A 17161-nucleotide genomic window follows, 5' to 3' on the forward strand; every position below is an offset into this window, starting at 1 on the left:
ACATTCGATTGATCGGTACCGCACATTCGATTATCCAGTTCGGCACATTCGATTGATCGGTACTGAACATTCGATTGATCGGTACCAAACATTTGATTGATCAGTACCTCACATTCGATTGATCGGTACCGCACATTCGATCGATCGGTAGGGAACATTCGATTGATCGGTACCGCACATTCCATTGATCGGTACCACACATTCGATTGATAGGTACGGAACATTCGATTGATCGGTACCGCACATTCGATTGAACGGTACCGCACATTCGATCGATCGGTACGGAACATTCGATTGATCCGTACCGCACATTCGATTGATCGGTACCGCACATTCGATTGATCGGTGGGAACATTCGAGTGATCGGTAGGGAAGATTCGATTGAACTTTACCGCACATTCGATTGATCGGTACCACACATTCGATTGATCGGTACGGAACATTCAATAGGTCGGTACGGCACTTTCGATTGATCGGTACCGCACATTCGATTGATCGGTACCGCACAGTCGATTGATCGGTACCGAACATTCGAATGATCGGTACCGCACATTCAATTGATCGGTACCGAACTTTCGATTGATCAGTACCGAACATTCTATTATTCGGTACTACACATTCCATTGATCAGTACGGAACATTCGATTGATCGGTAGGTAACATTCGATTGACCGGTACCGCACATTCCATCGATCGGTACCGCGCATTCGACTGATCGGTACCACACATTTCATTGATCGGTACCGAATATTCGATTGATCGGCACCAAACATTCCATTGATCGGTACCACACATTCGATTGATAAGTACAGAACATTCGATTGATCGGTACTGCACATTCGATTGAACGGTATCGCACATTCGATTGATCGGTACGGAACATTCGATTGATCCGTACCGCACATTCGATTGATCGGTACCGCACATTCGATTGATCGGTACGGAACATTCGAGTGATTGGTAGGGAAGATTCGATTGATCTTTACCGCTTATTCGATTGATCGGTACCACACATTCGATTGATCGGTACGGAACATTCAATAGGTCGGTACGGCACTTTCGATTGATCGGTACCGCACATTCGATTGATCGGTACCGCACAGTCGATTGATCGGTTCGGAACATTCGATTGATCGGTAACGCACATTCGATTGATCGGTACGGAACATTCGATTGATCCGTACCGCACATTCGATTGATCGGTACCGCACATTCGATTGATCGGTACGGAACATTCGAGTGATCGGTAGGGAAGATTCGATTGATCTTTACCGCTTATTCGATTGATCGGTACCACACATTCGATTGATCGGTACGGAACATTCAATAGGTCGGTACGGCACTTTCGATTGATCGGTACCGCACATTCGATTGATCGGTAACGCACAGTCGATTGATCGGTTCGGAACATTCGATTGATCGGTAACGCACATTCGATTGATCGGTACGGAACATTCGATTGATCCGTACCGCACATTCGATTGATCGGTACCGCACATTCGATTGATCGGTACGGAACATTCGAGTGATCGGTAGGGAAGATTCGATTGATCTTTACCGCTTATTCGATTGATCGGTACCACACATTCGATTGATCGGTACGGAACATTCAATAGGTCGGTACGGCACTTTCGATTGATCGGTACCGCATATTCGATTGATCGGTACCGCACAGTCGATTGATCGGTTCGGAACATTCGATTGATCGGTAACGCACATTCGATTGATCGGTACGGAACATTCGATTGATCCGTACCGCACATTCGATTGATCGGTACCGCACATTCGATTGATCGGTACGGAACATTCGAGTGATCGGTAGGGACGATTCGATTGATCTTTACCGCTTATTCGATTGATCGGTACCACACAGTCGATTGATCGGTTCGGAACATTCGATTGATCGGTAACGCACATTCGATTGATCGGTACGGAACATTCGATTGATCGGTAACGCACATTCGATTGATCGGTACCGCACAGTCGATTGATCGGTACCGAACATTCGAATGATCGGTACCGCACATTCGATTGATCGGTACCGAACTTTCGATTGATCAGTACCGAACATTCTATTATTCGGTACTACACATTCCATTGATCAGTACGGAACATTCGATTGATCGGTAGGTAACATTCGATTGACCGGTACCGCACATTCCATCGATCGGTACCGCGCATTCGACTGATCGGTACCACACATTTCATTGATCGGTACCGAATATTCGATTGATCGGTGCCGCACATTCGATTGATCGGTATCGAACGTTCGATAGATCGGTAGAGCACATTCAATTGATCGGTACTGCATATTCTATTTATCGGTACTGAACATTCAATTGATCCGTAGCGAACATTGTATTGTTTGGTATCGCACATTTCATAGATCGGTACCGCACATCCGATTGATCGGTATCGAACATTCGATTGATCGGTAGATCACATTCAATTGATCGGTACCGCACATTCGATTGATCGGTACCGAACATTCGAATGATCGGTATCGATCAATCGAAAGTGCGGTACCGCACATTCGATTGATCGGTACCGAACATTCGATTAATCGGTAACGCACATTCGATTTATCTGTATCTCACATTCGATTTATCGGTACCGAACATTCGATTGATCGGTACCGCACATTTGATTGACCGGTACCGAACATTTGAATGATCGGTACCGCACATTCGATTGATCGGTACCGAACATTCGATTGATCAGTACCGAACATTCTATTATTCGGTACTACACATTCCATTGATCAGTACGGAACATTCGATTGATCGGTAGGTAACATTCGATTGACCGGTACCGCACATTCCATCGATCGGTACCGCGCATTCGACTGATCGGTACCACACATTTCATTGATCGGTACCGAATATTCGATTGATCGGTGCCGCACATTCGATTGATCGGTATCGAACGTTCGATAGATCGGTAGAGCACATTCAATTGATCGGTACTGCATATTCGTTTGATCGGTACTGAACATTCAATTGATCAGTAGCGAACATTTTATTGTTTGGTATCGCACATTTCATAGATCGGTATCGCACATCCGATTGATCGGTATCGAACATTCGATTGATCGGTAGATCACATTCAATTGATCGGTACCGCACATTCGATTGATCGGTACCGCACATTCGATTGATCGGTACGGAATATTCGATTGATCAGTACCGCACATTCGATTGATCGGTATCGAACATTCGATTGATCTTTACCGCACATTCGATTGATCGGTACCACACATTCGATTGATCGATACGGAACATTCAATAGGTCGGTACGGAACATTCGATTGATCGGTACCGCACATTCGATTGATCGGTACGGCACATTCGATCGATCGGCAACGAAAATTCGATTGATCAATACCGAACATTCGATTGATCGGTACCGCACATTCGATTGATAGGTACCGCACATTCGATTATTCGGCAACGAACATTCGATTGATCGGTACCGCACATTCGATTATCCAGTTCGGCACATTCGATTGATCGGTACTGAACATTCGATTGATCGGTACCAAACATTTGATTGATCAGTACCTCACATTCGATTGATCGGTACCGCACATTCGATCGATCGGTAGGGAACATTCGATTGATCGGTACCGCACATTCCATTGATCGGTACCACACATTCGATTGATAGGTACGGAACATTCGATTGATCGGTACCGCACATTCGATTGAACGGTACCGCACATTCGATCGATCGGTACGGAACATTCGATTGATCCGTACCGCACATTCGATTGATCGGTACCGCACATTCGATTGATCGGTGGGAACATTCGAGTGATCGGTAGGGAAGATTCGATTGAACTTTACCGCACATTCGATTGATCGGTACCACACATTCGATTGATCGGTACGGAACATTCAATAGGTCGGTACGGCACTTTCGATTGATCGGTACCGCACATTCGATTGATCGGTACCGCACAGTCGATTGATCGGTACCGAACATTCGAATGATCGGTACCGCACATTCAATTGATCGGTACCGAACTTTCGATTGATCAGTACCGAACATTCTATTATTCGGTACTACACATTCCATTGATCAGTACGGAACATTCGATTGATCGGTAGGTAACATTCGATTGACCGGTACCGCACATTCCATCGATCGGTACCGCGCATTCGACTGATCGGTACCACACATTTCATTGATCGGTACCGAATATTCGATTGATCGGTGCCGCACATCCGATTGATCGGTATCGAACATTCGATTGATCGGCAGATCACATTCAATTGATCGGTACCGCACATTCGATTGATCGGTATCGAACATTCGATTGATCTTTACCGCACATTCGATTGATCGGTACCACACATTCGATTGATCGATACGGAACATTCAATAGGTCGGTACGGAACATTCGATTGATCGGTACCGCACATTCGATTGATCGGTACGGCACATTCGATCGATCGGCAACGAACATTCGATTGATCAATACCGAACATTCGATTGATCGGTACCGAACATTCGATTAATCGGTAACGCACATTCGATTTACCTGTATCTCACATTTGATTGATCGGTACCGCACATTCGAATGATCGGTCCCGCACATTCGTTTGATCGATACCGAAAATTCGAATAATCGGTACGGCACATTCGATTGATCGTAAAGAACATTCGATTGATCGGTGCCGCACATTCGATTGATCGGTATCGAACGTTCGATAGATCGGTAGAGGACATTCAATTGATCGGTACTGCATATTCTATTGATCGGTACTGAACATTCAATTGATCCTTAGCGAACATTGTATTGTTTGGTATCGCACATTTCATAGATCGGTACCGCACATCCGATTGATCGGTATCGAACATTCGATTGATCGGTAGATCACATTCAATTGATCGGTACCGCACATTCGATTGATCGGTATCGAACATTCGATTGATCTTTACCGCACATTCGATTGATCGGTACGGAACATTCGATTGATCGATACGGAACATTCAATAGGTCGGTACGGAACATTCGATTGATCGGTACCGCACATTCGATTGATCGGTACGGCACATTCGATCGATCGGCAACGAACATTCGATTGATCAATACCGAACATTCGATTGATCGGTACCGAACATTCGATTAATCGGTAACGCACATTCGATTTACCTGTATCTCACATTCGATTGATCGGTACCGCACATTCGAATGATCGGTCCCGCACATTCGTTTGATCGATACCGAAAATTCGAATAATCGGTACGGCACATTCGATTGATCGTAAAGAACATTCGATTGATCGGTGCCGCACATTCGATTGATCGGTATCGAACGTTCGATAGATCGGTAGAGGACATTCAATTGATCGGTACTGCATATTCTATTGATCGGTACTGAACATTCAATTGATCCTTAGCGAACATTGTATTGTTTGGTATCGCACATTTCATTGATCGGTACCGCACATCCGATTGATCGGTATCGAACATTCGATTGATCGGTAGATCACATTCAATTGATCGGTACCGCACATTCGATTGATCGGTATCGAACATTCGATTGACCTTTACCGCACATTCGATTGATCGGTACCACACATTCGATTGATCGATACGGAACATTCAATAGGTCGGTACGGAACATTCGATTGATCGGTACCGCACATTCGATTGATCGGTACGGCACATTCGATCGATCGGCAACGAACATTCGATTGATCAATACCGAACATTCGATTGATCGGTACCGAACATTCGATTAATCGGTAACGCACATTCGATTTACCTGTATCTCACATTCGATTGATCGGTACCGCACATTCGAATGATCGGTCCCGCACATTCGATTGATCTTTACCGCACATTCGATTGATCGGTACCACACATTCGATTGATCGGTACGGAACATTCAATAGGTCGGTACGGCACATTCGATTGATCGGTACTGTACATTCGATTGATCGGTACCGCACATTCGATTGATCGGTACCGCACAGTCGATTGTTCGGTACCGAACATTCGAATGATCGGTACTGCACATTCAATTGATCGGTACCGAACATTCGATTGATCAGTACCGAACATTCTATTATTCGGAAAAACACATTCCATTGATCAGTACGGAACATTCGATTGATCGGTAGGGAACATTCGATTGACCGGTACCGCACATTCCATCAATCGGTACCGCACATTCGACTGATCGGTACGGAACATTCGATTAATCGGTACGGAACATTCGATTGATCGGTACGAAACATACGATTGATCGTACCGCACATTCGATTGATCGGTACCCCACATTCGGTTGCTAGGTACCGATTATTCGGTTGATCGGAACCGCACAATCGATCAATCGGTACCGAACATGCGATTGATCGGTACCGCTCTTTCGATTGATCGGAACCGCACATTCGATTGATCGGTAAGGAACATTCGATTGATCGGTACCGCATATTTGATTGATCGGTATCGCGCATTCGATTGATCGGTAACGCACATTCGATTGATCGGTACGGAACATTCGATTGATCGGTACGGCACATTCGAACGATCGGTACCCTACATTCGATTGATCGGTACCGCACATTTGATTGATCGGTACCGAACATTCGATTGATCGGTACCGCACATTCGATTAATCGGTACCGCACATTTGATTGATCGTACCTCACGATCGATTGATCGTTACCGTACATTGGATTGATCGGTAACGCAAATTCGATTGATCGGTACCGCACGATCGATTGATCGGTATTGCACAATCGATTTATCGGTACCGTACTTTCGATTGATCGGTACGCATATTCGATCGATCGGTAAAGCACATTAGATTGATCGAATGTGCGTACATTCTATTTATCGGTACCGTACTATCGATTTATCAGTACGGTACATTCGATTAATCGTTATCTCGCAATTGATTGATCGCTACGGCACATTTGATTTATCGGTATCGCACATTCGATTGATCGGTACCGCACATTTGATTGATCGTTACTGCACATTCGATTTATCGGTATCTCATAATCGATTAATGGGTACCGAACATTCGATTGATCGGTATTGCACGTTCCATTGATCGGTAGCGCACAATCGATCGATCCATACCGAACATTCTATTCATCGGTACCGCACATTCGATTGATCGGTACGCACATTCGATCGATCGGTACCGCACATTAGATTGATCGGTATCGCACATTCTATTTATCGGTACCGTACAATCGATTTATCAGTACGGTACATTCGATTAATCGTTATCTCGCACATTCGGTTGCTAGGTACCGATTATTCGGTTGATCGGAACCGCACAATTGATCAATCGGTACCGAACATGCGATTGATCGGTACCGCACATTCGATTGATCGGTACCGCACATTCGATTGATCGGAACCGCACATTCGATTGATCGGTACGGAACATTCGATTGATCGGTACCGCACATTTGATTTATCGGTACGGAACATTCGATTGATCGGTACGGAATATTCGATTGATCGGTACCGCACATTCCATTGATCGGTACTGAACATTCCATTGATTGGTACTGCACATTCCATTGATCGGTACCGCACATTCGATTAATCGGTAACGCACATTCGATTTATCTGTATCTCACATTCGATTTTTCGGTACCGTACTTTCGATTGATCGGTATCGCATATTCGATTGATCGGTATCGCAATTGGTTTTATCGGTACCGTACAATTGATTAATCGGTACGGTACATTCTATTGATCGGTATCGCACGATCGATTGATCGGCACCTCACATTCGACGGATCGGTACCGCACATCCGATCGATCGGTACAGCACATTCGATTGATCGGTACCGCACATTTGATGTTAAGGTAACGTACAATCGATTGATCGGTACGGTACATTCGATTTATCGGTACCGCACGTTCGATTGATCGGTACGCACATTCGATCGATCGGTACCGCACATTAGATTGATCGGTACCGCACATTCTATTTATCGGTACCGTACAATCGATTTATCAGTACGGTACATTCGATTAATCGTTATCTCGCAATAGATTGATCGCTACGGCACATTCGATTTATCGGTATCGCACATTCGATTGATCGGTACCGCACATTTGATTGATCGTTACTGCACATTCGATTTATCGGTATCTCATAATCGATTATTGGGTAGCGAACATTCGATTGATCGGTATCGCACGTTCCATTGATCGGTAGCGCACAATCGATCGATCCATACCGCACATTCGATAGATCGGTACCGCACGATCGATTGATCGGTACCGTACATTCGATTAAGCGGTACCGCAATTTCGATTGATCGGTAACGCACATTACCTTTATCGGTACCGCACAATCGATATATCGGTATCGCACATTCGATTGATCGTTACGGTATATTCGATAAATCGGTATCGCACATTCCATTCGGCGGTACCGCACATTCGATTTATTGGTATCTCATAATAGATTAATCGGTACCGAACATTCGATCGATCGGTATCGCACATTTCATTGATCAGTACCGCACAATCGATCGATCCATACCGCACATTCGATAGATCGGTAACGCACATTCGATTGATCGGTACGGTATATTCGAATGATCGGTATCTCACAATCGATTGATCGGTACGGCATATTCGATAATTCGGTATCGCTCATTCGATTGATCGGTAGCGCACATTCGATTAATCGGTAAAGAACATTCGATTGATCGGTATCGCACATTCCATTTATCGGTACCGCACAATTGATCGATCCCTACCGTACATTCGATCGATCGGTACCGCACGATCGATTGATCGGTACCGTACATTCGATTGAGCAGTACCGCAAATTCGATTGATCGGTAACGCACATTCTATTTTTCGTTATCGCCATTGGATTTATAGGTACCGTACCATCCATTGATCGTTACGGTACATTCGATTGATCGGCAACGCACATTCGATCAATCGGTATCGCACATTCGATCGATCGGTACCGAACATTCGACTGATCGGTACCGCACATTCGATTGATCGGCACCGCACATTCGATCGATCGATACCGCACATTCGATCGATCGTTACCGCAAATTCGATTGATCGGTACGGAACATTCGATTGATCGGTACCGTACAATAGACTGATCGGCACGGTACATTCGGTTAATCGGTACCGCACATTCGATTGATCGTACCTCACGATCGATTGATTGTTACCGTTCATTCAATTGATCGGTAACGCAAATTCGATTGATCGGAACCGCACGATCGATTGATCGGTACTGCACAATCGATTTATCGGTACCGTACATTCGATTTATCGGTACCGTGCAATCGATTGGTCGGTATTGCAAATTCTATTTATCGGTATCGCCAATGCATTCATCGGTACCATACAATCAATTGATCGGTACGGTACATCCGATTGATCGGTACCGCACAATCGATTGATCGGCACCGCACATTCGATCGATCGGTACAGCACATTCGATCGATCGTTACCGCAAATTCGATTGATCGGTACCTCACATTCGATGTATCGGTACCGTACAATAAATTGATCGGCACGGTACATTCGATTGATCGGTACCGCACATTGGATTGATCGGTACCGCAAATTCGATTGATCGGTACCGCACGATCGATTGATCGGTACTGCACAATCGATTTATCGGTAACGTACATTCTATTGATCGGTATCGCATATTCCCCAAACCTTAACCGGTTTGTGAATTAACGAGCGACGTACTCACCTCATATAACCTATGCATTACCGTATTAACCTCGCTCTAGCATCTGGCAATTGTCTGTATGTGAGTGTGGCAATCTCCCTTCCGTAATATCCAGGCCGCACTGGTGCGGCACCGGACGGAGAAGGGGGAGAGGACCGACCAAGGGGCGGAAACCCCGAGGATACATCCAAAAATCATTCTCACCTGAAGAGGCCCTAGGTGGGCTGTGGTGGGTGACAGGTGGGTCCTGAGTGGGCCCGAAGTGGGTCCAGAGGGGGTCGTCGGTGGGTGTAGGCGGGACCCCAACGACATCCCTCGAAAATTCCTGAGGGAAAGGCCGTCACATGGTCATATATGTGTGGCCAGTTCCCCTAGTATCCGAGGAGGGTATCCGACGTGGTTGTATGGTTCCGTCCGCGAGGTCCCCCATAGTGGGGTGGCGGGTCGGGATGTTATATGAGGTGAGTACGTCGCTCGTTAATTCACAAACCGGTTAAGGTTTGGGGAATTCACAGCGCGTACTCCCTCACCTCATATAACCTATGCATTTGTGACACAGGAGCCCTGGCGGTGGGTCGAGGATCTCGCGGGCGGCGGACCTAGGGCCGCTCGGGCAAAATCCCCTTCCGTGGCATGGGTGTTTGTGAGATAGCAGGCGACAAAGGAAGACGGGGTCTTCCAAGCCGCCGCCTTCATAATATCTTCCAGGGGAACCCCCCGGAACCACGCCCTGGACGTGGCGTGGCCTCGGACGTCATGCGCCCGGACGGGTTCCCCAGGCTGGGTGTGGGCACGTATTAGGTCGGCCATCCACCGTGAAATGGTGTCCTTTGAGGCCGGGGTGTAAGGCGACCTCGGTAAAATGAAGAGCCTGTCCGAGGTACGAAGCTGTTTGGTCCTCTCTATGTACCAGTTAAGGGCTCGGACAGGGCACCAGTGCTTGTCTTCCGCGATTGACGAGGCTTGTGACAAACTCGGGAGGAAGATCTCGTTCGGGGTAAAGGTCACTGATTGGTTCTTTGGGAGGAAGTGAGGGTCAGGTAGTAATCTGACTCCTCCTGGTTCAAACCTCGTGAACCCCGTTGGAGGGTGAGCGCGTGGAGGCAGCTTCTGCGCCTGGCAGAGGCGGCCGCGATCAGAAACAGTGTTTTGTGTGTTAGCTTGTCCAATGGAGCATTGTGTAGCGGTTCATACGGAGAGCCCGCGAGGGTCGTCAGGACCTCGTGGAGGGCCCATGATGGGGCCAGGCGGCGCCTGGGAGGGCGCCTGTGGAACATGCCCATTAAGACCTGGAGGAGGACCGGGTTGGTTCCTACTGAGGAGCCATCCGAGAATCCGTTGTGAACCGCCGCTATTGCGGAGCGGTAATTTCTAATTGTACTTATTTGCTTCCCTTCTCGGAAGAGTTCGAGTAGAAAGGCCGCCACCTGGTCTACTGAGGCCTCCACGGGATCAACAGCGTTGTCCCCGGCCCAAACATAGTATCGGTGCAGTCTAGAATCGTATGTTTTAACCGTGGACTGCCGGCGGGCATCCACTGCAATGTCCGGAACCTCCGGTGGAAACCCCGCTGTCCGGAGCGAGAGCCGGAGAGTTTCCACGCAGCTAGATGGAGGCTCGTGATGTCGGGGTGGGTTATTTGGCCGCTCCGTAGGGAGAGGAGCTTGGCGGCCGGTGGGAATTTGTATGGTAGGTCCACCAGCATCTCGATGATGAGTGGGAACCATGCTTGATTGGGCCAGCAAGGTGCGATCAAAAGCATGTCCGCTTCCACGTCCCGAAGCATCGTGAGAACTCTGCGGAGTAATCCCAGTGGGGGAAAGGCGTACATGGAGAGGCCCGCCCATGAGACGACTAGGGCGTCGGTCTTCCAGGCCTGTGGGTCGTGGTATCTGGAGCAGAACGTCGGGAGTTTGGCGTTCTTGTCCGTCGCAAACATGTCGACGGACGGCCTGCCGAACAGGTGAAATACGTGGTCGGACCACGTTCGGGAGAGCTCCCATTCCCCATTGTCTAGATACCCCCTGGACAGTGCGTCTGCCAGTATATTGTCCTTCCCTGCTAGGTGGGACGCCCGTAGGCCGATCCGAAGGGAGTCGCAGAGGACGAGCAGGTCCCATGTCCTGCGTAGGAGAGCCAGGGATCGAGTGCCCCCTTGACGGTTGATATATGCCACGGTCGTGGTGTTGTCTGACCGGACCGTGACAGTGTGGCCCGTTAGGTGGGTTGCCCAGTGACGTACGGCCCTCAGGACCGCTTCCGTCTCTAAAATATTGATATGGAGACCCCTCTCGGGCTCCGCCCATTCGCCGGCGACTGTGTGTGTGCCCCAAACCGCTCCCCAACCGCTGAGGGAGGCATCCGTCGTGATCGACGTTGTAGGGGCTGGGTTCCGGAAAGGTCGCCCTGCCGCGATCCTGTCCGACTCTGCCCACCACGTGAGAAACGGGCGTAGCCCCGTTGAAAGTGGGATTGGCGTTGCCGCCGACGATCGATCCGGGCATAGTGTTTGAGGAGGTGCCGCTGGAGCGGCCTCATTCTGAGTCTGCACAGGTCTAGAAGGTCAGTGAAGCTCGCCATCTTCCCCAACAGGCGCTGCCACGTGAGCGCTGGGGTATTCCGATTGCCTAGTATTTCTCTGGCCGTAGCCACTAGGCTCGCCGTTCTTTCGGCCGTCGGGTAGACCATGCCGCGGGCGAGGTCGAGACGGGCCCCAAAGTATATGATCGATGGCGGTGGCGTTTGTACTGGCGAGAGCCCCTTGTTGGGAGTTGCCGAGTACTAACCAATCGTCTAGGTAGGCGAACACCATTACCCCGTTTCGACGGAGGTGAGCCAGGACTGCCCTCGTTACCCTGGTGAAAACCCTGGGTGCTGTGGAGAGGCCAAATGGTAGCGCTGTGAAGTGGTAATCTATGGCCTTGTACCTGAACGCGAGGAATCGCTGGTCCTCGCGTCGGATGGGAATATGTAGGTAGGCATCCTTTAGATCGACGGAGGATGCCCACATCCCTGGGCGCAGCAGGTGGAGGATTGATGTGAGAGTCTCCATCCTGAACCTCTCCGGTCGGATGAACCTCCTGTTGAGAGGTCTGAGGTTCAGGATGGGCCTCCAAGTCCCGTTCTTCTTCGGCGTGAGTTAATACGGTAATGCATAGGTTATATGAGGAGAGGGAGTACGCGCTGTGAATTCGATTGATCGGTATCGCCATTGGTTTTATCGGTACCGTACAATCGATTGATCGTTACTGCACATTCGATTTATCGGTATCTCATAATCGATTAATGGGTACCGAACATTCGATTGATCGGTATCGCACGTTCCATTGATCGGTAGCGCACAATCGATCGATCCATACCGCACATTCGATCGATCGGTACCGCACGATCGATTGATCGGTACCGTAAATTCGATTGAGCGGTACCGCAATTTCGATTGATCGGTAACGCATATTACATTTATCGGTACCGCACAATCGATTTATCGGTATCGCACAATCGATTGATCGGTATCGCATATACTATTGATCGTTACTGCACATTCGATTTATCGGTATCTCATAATCGATTAATGGGCTCCGAACATTCGATTGATCGGTATCGCACGTTCCATTGATCGGTAGCGCACAATCGATCGATCCATACCGCACATTCGATCGATCGGTACCGCACGATCGATTGATCGGTACCGTACATTCGATTGAGCGGTACCGCAATTTCGATTGATCGGTAACGCACATTACATTTATCGGTACCGCACAATCGACATATCGGTATCGCACATTCGATTGATCGGTACCGTATATTCGAATGATCAGTATCTCACAATCGATTGATCGGTACGGCACATTCGATAAATCGGTATCGCACATTCCATTAATCGGTACCGCACATTCGATTTATCGGTACCGTACAATCGATTGATCAGTACTATACATTCGACTTATCGTTATCTCGCAATCGATTGGTCGGTACGGCACATTCGATTTATCGGTATCGCACAATCGATTGATCAGTATCGCATATACGATTGATCATTACTGCACATTCAATTTATCGGTATCTCATAATAGATTAATCGGTACCGAACATTCGATTGATCGGTATCGCACATTCCATTGATCGGTACCGCACATTCCATTGATCGGTACGGTATATTCGAATGATTGGTATCTCACAATCGATTGATCGGTACGGCATATTCGATAATTCGGTATCGCTCATTCGATTGATCGGTAGCGCACATTCGATTGATCGGTATCGCACATTCGATTGATCGGTACCGCAGATTTGATTGATCGCTTCGGCACATTCAATTTATCGGTATCGTACAATCGATTAATCGGTACGGTATATTCAATTTTTAGGTACCGCACATCCGATCGATCGGTACCGTACAATCGATTGATCGGTACAGTACCCCGATCGATCGGTACCGCACATTCGATCGATCGGTACCGCACATTCGATTGATCGGTACTGCACATTCGATTGATCGGTACCGTACATTCTATTGATCGGTATCGCATATTCGATTGACCGGTATCGCCATTGGTTTTATCGGTACCGTACAATTGATTAATCGGTACGGTACATTCTATTGATCGGTACCGCACGATCGATTGATCGGCACCTCACATTCGACGGATCGGTATCGCATATTCGATTGATCGGTATCGCCATTGGTTTTATCGGTACCGTACAATTGATTAATCGGTACGGTACATTCTATTGATCGGTACCGCACGATCGATTGATCGGTACCTCACATTTGATGTTAAGGTACCGCACAATCGATTGATCGGTACGGTACATTCGATTAATCGTTATCTCGCAATCGATTGATCGGTACGGCACATTCGATTGATCGGTAAGGCACATTACATTTATCGGTACCGCAAAATCGATATATCGGTATCGCACATTCGATTGATCGGTACGGTATATTCGAATGATCGGTATCTCACAATCTATTGATCGGTACGGCATATTCGATAATTCGGTATCGCACATTCGATTGATCGGTACCGCACATTCGATTGATCGGTATCGCACATTCGATTGATCGGTACGGAACATTCGATTGCTCGGTACGGAAATTCGATTGATCGGTACCGCACATTCGATTGATCGGTACCGCACATTCGATTGATCGGTACGGAACATTCGTTTGATCGGTACCGCACATTCGATTAATCGGCAACGAACATTCGATTGATCGGTACCGTACATTCGATTGATCGTTACCCAACATTCGATTAATCGGTATCGCACACTCTATTGAACGGCACCGCATATTCGATTGATCGGTACCGTACATTCGATTGATCGGTACAGTACATTCGATTTATCGGTACCGCAAGATCGATTAATCGGTACTGCACATTCGATTGATCAGTACCGTACATTCGATTTATCGGTACCGTACATTTGATTGATCGGTATCACACATTCGATTGATCGGTATCGCACATTCGATTGATCTGTACCGCAGATTTGATTGATCGTACAGTACATTCAATATTTCGGTACAGCACATCCGATCGATCGGTACCGTACAATCGATTGATCGGTACGGGTCATTCGATTGATCGGTATTGCACATTCGATCGATCGGTATCGCACATTCGATTGATCGGTACAGTACCCCGATCGATCGGTACCGCACATTCGATCGATCGGTACCGCACATTCGATTGATCGGTACTGCACATTCGATTGATCGGTACCGTACATTCTATTGATCGGTATCGCATATTCGATTGACCGGTATCGCCATTGGTTTTATCGGTACCGTACAATTGATTAATCGGTACGGTACATTCTATTGATCGGTACCGCACGATCGATTGATCGGCACCTCACATTCGACGGATCGGTATCGCATATTCGATTGATCGGTATCGCCATTGGTTTTATCGGTACCGTACAATTGATTAATCGGTACGGTACATTCTATTGATCGGTACCGCACGATCGATTGATCGGTACCTCACATTTGATGTTAAGGTACCGCACAATCGATTGATCGGTACGGTACATTCGATTAATCGTTATCTCGCAATCGATTGATCGGTACGGCACATTCGATTGATCGGTAAGGCACATTACATTTATCGGTACCGCAAAATCGATATATCGGTATCGCACATTCGATTGATCGGTACGGTATATTCGAATGATCGGTATCTCACAATCTATTGATCGGTACGGCATATTCGATAATTCGGTATCGCACATTCGATTGATCGGTACCGCACATTCGATTGATCGGTATCGCACATTCGATTGATCGGTACGGAACATTCGATTGCTCGGTACGGAAATTCGATTGATCGGTACCGCACATTCGATTGATCGGTACCGCACATTCGATTGATCGGTACGGAACATTCGTTTGATCGGTACCGCACATTCGATTAATCGGCAACGAACATTCGATTGATCGGTACCGTACATTCGATTGATCGTTACCCAACATTCGATTAATCGGTATCGCACACTCTATTGAACGGCACCGCATATTCGATTGATCGGTACCGTACATTCGATTGATCGGTACAGTACATTCGATTTATCGGTACCGCAAGATCGATTAATCGGTACTGCACATTCGATTGATCAGTACCGTACATTCGATTTATCGGTACCGTACATTTGATTGATCGGTATCACACATTCGATTGATCGGTATCGCACATTCGATTGATCTGTACCGCAGATTTGATTGATCGTACAGTACATTCAATATTTCGGTACAGCACATCCGATCGATCGGTACCGTACAATCGATTGATCGGTACGGGTCATTCGATTGATCGGTATTGCACATTCGATCGATCGGTATCGCACATTCGATTGATCGGTACGCACATTCGATCGATCGGTACCGCACATTCGATTGATTAGTACCGCACATTCGTGTTATCGGTAGCGACCATTCGATTGATCGGTATCGCACATTCGATCGATCGGTACCGTACAATCGATTGATCGGAACGGTACATTCGAATTATCGGTATCGCACATTTGATTGTGTTATCTTATATTCGATTAATGGATATCTCACAATCGATTGATCGGTACGGTACATTCTATTTATTGGTATCGCACAACCAATTGATCGGTATCGCACATTCGATTAATCGGTACCGCCCAATCGATTGATCGGTATCTCATATTCGATCGATCGGTACCGAACATTCGATATATCGGTATCGCACAATTGATTAATAGGTAGTGCACGATCAATAAATCGGTACCGCAAGATCGATTGATATAGGTACCATACAATCGATTGAACGGTACGGTAAATTCGATTCATCTTTACCGCACGATCGATTGATCGGCATCGCATATTCGTTCGATCGGTACCGCACATTCGATCGGTATCGCACATTTCATTTATCGGTACCTACAATCTATTGATCGACACGGTACATTCGATTTATCGGTATCGCA

The sequence above is a fragment of the Apostichopus japonicus genome, chromosome 21 (assembly GCF_037975245.1).
Source record: "Apostichopus japonicus isolate 1M-3 chromosome 21, ASM3797524v1, whole genome shotgun sequence".
Lineage (NCBI taxonomy): Eukaryota > Metazoa > Echinodermata > Holothuroidea > Aspidochirotida > Stichopodidae > Apostichopus > Apostichopus japonicus.